The sequence below is a fragment of the Macrobrachium nipponense genome, chromosome 6, assembly GCF_015104395.2.
Source record: "Macrobrachium nipponense isolate FS-2020 chromosome 6, ASM1510439v2, whole genome shotgun sequence".
Lineage (NCBI taxonomy): Eukaryota > Metazoa > Arthropoda > Malacostraca > Decapoda > Palaemonidae > Macrobrachium > Macrobrachium nipponense.
The window spans coordinates 111,496,443-111,502,691 of record NC_061108.1 but is presented as its reverse complement, the minus strand read 5'-3'; positions in this window follow the sequence as shown (position 1 = coordinate 111,502,691).

Below are 6,249 nucleotides of genomic sequence, written 5' to 3'. Positions count from 1 at the left end.
ACATTTACGGTTACAAGCCACTCCTGGCAACTTCGTAAATGTTTCCTCGGTGGTATCTGAAGGAAAACAATCTGAATTTTTTACAATTTACGCGTTGCTTTCCGTAACTGGGAAATGTGATGCTAAGTAACAACCACTGCATTAAAGATAATGTTTATTCATCTATGATGATTAATACTTATTACAAGTTTGCCTCCTCCAACCTCTTATACACTAAAACAGCCCGAAAGCAGATTAATGGAATTCACGTTAAGAGAGGAACACCACCACCTTTAGTGTTTCAAACAAACAATTAACAATTTATCATTATGAAGACATACAGAATTTTAAACGTTATCAATGACAGTAATGACCTGAGATGTTGCAATGCCAGTAACAGCCAATCAATCACTCAGTCCCAGTAATCGTGTGATTTAATATATCACTTTGTTCAGTGATAACGATATCACTGCTACAGCACCCCTATTACACGCTAACAAGTTTGTCACCCAATCATGGCTAGACTGAGGTGTTGTATAAATTTTGATAGGTTATCTGTCCTCTGCTAGTAGTATTCGTTATAGTCTCCAAATGAACAGCAACATATGGTTCTCCGGGCGCAGATCGTCGCTCTACGAGAAAGTGGGCTTTCAATACGTGCTGTTGCACAGCGTCTTGACGTCTCCCCTGCAGCAGTAAATAAATGGAAAAGGAGGCATGCTTAGACTGGGAAATTGACCGACTTTGGATAGCATTTATTTATTTCATTTATTTATTAATTTTTTTAAACAATAAACCTTACAAACCCGTAAAATCATGAAACCTAAATTATAGTTGCCTTGGTCCTGTTGAACTCTAATAGTGATTCTTTCTCTTTACTTCCCAGAATACCAAATAGCGTTCCCATAAGTAAACAGGCTATAATTAATCTTGATTATCTAGGTATCTGCATATTAATTAATTACGTATTTCAGTTCGAAGACCTCCACCACGAAAGACCACCCGTTAGGATAACGACGACATTTGACGAGCAGCAGAAGAAGACCCTTTTACCAATACTATTGCTATTCGTGAACGTCTGGCATTAAATGTTTCGGCTATGACGGTGCGAAGACGTCTGGATGAGGCAGGATTACCTCATAGAATTCCTGCCAAGAAGGAATTTCTCGCCGAACGGCATCGTGCTGATAGGCTTGCCTTTGTTCAACAGTTTGTGGGGGAGGATATGGAATTTTGGTCTCGAGTTGTATGCAGTGACTAAAGGTCTTTTACTAGCAGAAGTCACGGCAGAATACATAACCGAAGACCGAGTAATATAAGGTGAGTTTCTATAATCATTAATAACAGTCAGACTATAATAATTATAAGCAAGGGTAATATTATAATCAAAGATATAATTTTGTCAATAACCATGTATTTTCCGCTAATTGAATTATATTGCCGAGAAGTGTGAAAATAAAAATTCTTCATTGAAAACCCCCCATTAGTTCTACTATGGCCAGCTTTCAGGCATTAATCAAATGCATTATTAATGTTATGAATAATCACGTAGGCAAATTTATAATATAGAGTACAGCCTGTTTACTGAATTAAAGAATATCATATCATAACGGACTGTTGCAGATTAAATTTAAATGCTATTATAGTATTAATCCTTGCAGATTAATAAACATTCTTAACTTATTCCAAGGGTTGTTACTTAAGCATTTTATTTCCCAAAACGATATAGCATTATTTTCCCTATTACGAAAAGCAAAGCGTAAATTGTTAAAAATTAGATTTTTTCCCTTCAGATACTACAGAGGAAATTTACGAGGTGACCAGGAATGGGCACGTCACAGTAAACGTTTGGGGCTGGATCTTCTTACATTATATGGATGATATCACCAGGATTGAGTGGAGGTTCACTGGTGAAAATCATTGAAATTCTTCGGGATTTTCTAACTTCTTTCACATCAACAGCGGAATTATTCCTCCCCACCTGCTCCTGTCATTTTCATTCACGACCGCTGCCCCATTAATACGGCCAGAATAGTCCAGGAATTGGTTTCAAGGTCGAGAGGATCTGCAGTTGCTTGACTGGCCAAGTAAGGATACAGACATGAACCTCACTGAGAATATTTAGGCTAATTTGGTAAAATGTTGGGAGCCTGAGAGGGAGATGAGACAGATCAACTTTATGAACCTCTGGGAACACAATGGAAACTCTTCCACAACCGACCACAGATCGTCAGAAACCATGAATCTTCTATGCCTAACAGATTGTAAGAGGTGATCTAGAAGGAAAGTGGCTGGACTTCTCATTAATATTAAAAAATAAATGTAAAATTGAGTGTGTATATTTGGATTACCCCATGGCTTCCGCTGAACTTCCATGTCGTATGATGTAAAAAAAAATCGTAAACAGACCTATGCATATCGTTTAGCTCCAGGTATTGATTATTATAATTTATTTATTAGAAAGGTGAATTTGATATCTTAAAGGAGTTCAAAATCTAAGGGAATTTCGCTAGCCTGATTGTTTCTCAAAAAATTATCTAAAAAAGAGAACCCTAGGACAATATCATCAAACTACATTTCTCCAAATAGCTCTTTCCACAATGGACAGGTAAACGACTGAAAGGGCTGTTTAACAATAGAGACGTCTTTCTCTTATCCTCACCGAATGATGATAAAGAGCGAAAGGAATTTCTGTCCGTATGACATTAAAACATGTATCACAATTAATATATTAGAAAATATAAGCCAAGTAGATGTGTTTATCCATATCATGTAATAATTATTGTAATGAAGGGCGTGTAGGGAATAACCTCTACAGTATATTTAAGAGGGAATACAAACCCAACCATGAATACATGAAACCTCTGAACATCAACAATTGTTTATCATTGGAAAACGAATTAAGTTTACCATATGGGAATGGTTAAAAGTTTGCACCAAGTTTGGGAGTCCTTCTTCAATTTCCATTACACGTTGTGGAATTTTCATTTTGATTCCTCAGTCTCTCTCTCTCTCTCTCTCTCTCTCTCTCTCTCTCTCTCTCCTTTTCTTTCTATATGTATTTACAAGAGAGTGATTTAACCCAATCCTTCTTCTTGTAAATGTTGTTGTATTCAGAAAATCTACAGTATTATAATAATATTAGAATAAACACTAAAAACACGCAGGCATTAAAGATAAACAAGAAAATATTTCAAGTGGAGCTTTTCGTTAGCCATACACTCTATCCACGAGCATATCTACTTCGTCCACTCATCGGGGTCGCAACAGGCCCACCTTACCCCTAGCCCCCCACCCATTTCAGTTGTAGCAAAACCAGGCTGAGGACATCGGTACAGCAAAAGCAAGAAGCTTGTCAGTTTGAATTACATTTTAGAATTCCAAAACCTGCAAGACGGCTTAACAACATGAACTCAATCCCCGACACCACAATACCCCCCGGCCCCCGAAAAAAATATATATGCATATATTAGTTTAGTCAAGATTAGAGGGTGTTAATGACATATCAAAACTGCATACTTAGCGCAGTGGTATTTCTAGATGACATGTCACTTTAAAGTAGCTAATATGAGAGAGAGAGAGAGAGGAGCTAAGGCGTCGGACACTTTCAACTCGTTCACTTAGTGTTTGGGTATGTTCAATGCTTCCTATTATATTATTGGTAGGAAACGCACTGCAACCGATACTATAAACTTGGCTTTCATGATAAGGTTAAAATATCCTGCTATGATGTTCGTGATTCTCTCCAATACCAATGTAACTCTAAAATTTGATCAACTTTTTAAGTATTGCGTAATGAACTATGACCGATACATAATAACAGACACGGTGGTAAGATAACGCCTTAGACGAAAGTTAAATGGAATCTTTAATAAAAAAACAAACTTATATTAAAAGTGAGACAGTAATCTTAGTTACAGCGATATAACCTGCTCAGATTACTTTTTTTTTTTTTTTTTACTCCGTGTGTGTGTGTGTGTGTGGGTTTCTCCAACCATACCTAATGACTCCTCCCACTGAAAGAATTCCAGAGCTTATTGGTGGAACTCTTGCTAAGAGAGGAAGAGTCCTCCCCCCATCCCCCTCAGTAAACACTGTTACCATATAATTTTTCGAAGTCCCTCAAGAAGGTGTACCAGGGAAACCTGTGTCCAACTGTACATTATAGACAGTAAAGAAGAAGGCAAAAAGGTATTTTAAACAGATATAAGCACTCGACCTATATTTTTCTTCCTCATCCCCTTAACAGCGAATGTCTATCATACGTGTGTGCGGAGGAAAAATGTAGTTAGTCAGACGTTGAATATGAAGTAAAAAAGGAGAAATAAGTAAGAGAGGATGGGATCACAGACACTGAGGAAATGAAAAAATATTCCTGGGGTTAAGCTTCAGAGCTTCTGGAAAAAAAAAAAAAAAAAACATTAAAGACTAGAGGTGACGACAAATTAAGTCAGTTTAATACTAACTCAGAAACTGCGTACGAGGATAAATGTTACATGGCAGATTTTATGTAGCTGATAAGGACGAACTACTGCCTCGACATAAAACAATATTGTAGAAGCCTCTGTGTTATGGTGCAAAAATACGATTGCCCAGTTGTTTTTAACAACTTCTAGAAGGTGGAATGGTATTAACTGGTTTAGGTATAGAGTGGAAAACTGGTACGGTAAGACTATATGATCTTAATCATTGCTTTATTTCCTGACTAAGAAGGAGGATTCTTACATAATATAAAACTCTTTTAATAATTTGTAGTCAGCTGCTGCCAAGTTTCGCGTATTTTCTAAACAGTAAACACCCACACCCCCATCCGTTTTCCCTCTCCCTCCCTCCTTCAGATAGAATGTGTAATTGTTTGAATTCCACGTGAATTTGAAAACGAAAGGAAAGAAGAGTGTGTCCTAATACATTATTTTGAAAAACATATTTGAGACAGGAGATATCAAAGACAATGTCTGTCATATTAGGTATCCCAAGTGATTGCAAAAATATACACCTTGTCAAAAGGTCCAGACTACTCTGATAATATTTGGAGTGTGAAAAGATATATCAATCAAAAGGAAATAATATTAAATGCAAAGCGGAGGAAAGTCGTTCACTGAAGTCGGGTAATACTCAGTTCTTGTTTAAAGATGAAATGCATTTAATAAACTGAATTGGATAACTATAGCTTCTATGCATGAAAAGGTAAAAAGTCTAAATTACTTCATTTGCTGGGAATATATCTTAGTTATCTTTTATATAGTATTATTATATTATTCATTATTATTATTAGTTATTATTACTCATCAAGAGGAGTCAATTTCAGGGATAATGGTTACAAATTTATTTATTTGTTACAGTAAATGAACAAATAGGTCAAAATATAAGTTAATCTAGTGGCCAACGTTTCTCTCGGTATCATCCGAGCATGATCACGGCAGTGGATCGGAGCAGGCTGTTGGTGCGGTACGGTAGGGTAAGGGAGCTGTCAAGATCTACTCAATATATAGCGGCAGGTCAGCAGGGGGCCAACCGCTAGCTGCGTTTTCATTGGCCGGTGGCGTAGCTAGCGGTTGACCCCCTGCTGACTTGCCGCTCTATATTGAGTAGATCTTGACAGCACCAACAGTCTGCTCCGATCCACTGCCGTGATCATGCTCGGATGATACCGAGAGAAACGTTGGCCACTAGATTAACTTATATTTTGACCTATTTGTTCGTTCATTTACTGTAACAAATAAATAAATTTTTAACCATTATCCCTGAAATTGACTCCTCTTGATGAGTAATATCGGCGCAATACTCGCCAGTTGTAATAGCAGAGAGAAAGCTATTATTAGAAAAATAGAGAAGACTATTTACAAGTTGAATGCAGCTGAGCAGCATTATCTTTCAATAAGACTTGTTTGAAAGAGGGTCTCCTTCCAATATCATTATTATTATCATTATTGTTGTTGTTGTAAATATATTCAAATTCATGCACAACAAGATAAAATAAATATTATCCTACCCATATGCGCAGATAAAAGGGAAAATAATTGAGAGGCATAGCAAAGGGCTATTGGACGACCACACGTAAGGTATAAAGATTCAAGGATATTGTTATTTTTAAAACAAGATAACTATATTCTAGCAATGGCATAATAAGATATCTAAAGCCTTTGGCATTAATACCATCATCCCTTCTGACATGGAAAACCATCAGTTAGTATTTTTTTTCTAGAGAGGCAAAGATAACTGAAATTTTCCTCAAGTAATTATAATCGTTGTGAATACTGTGTTGCTTAT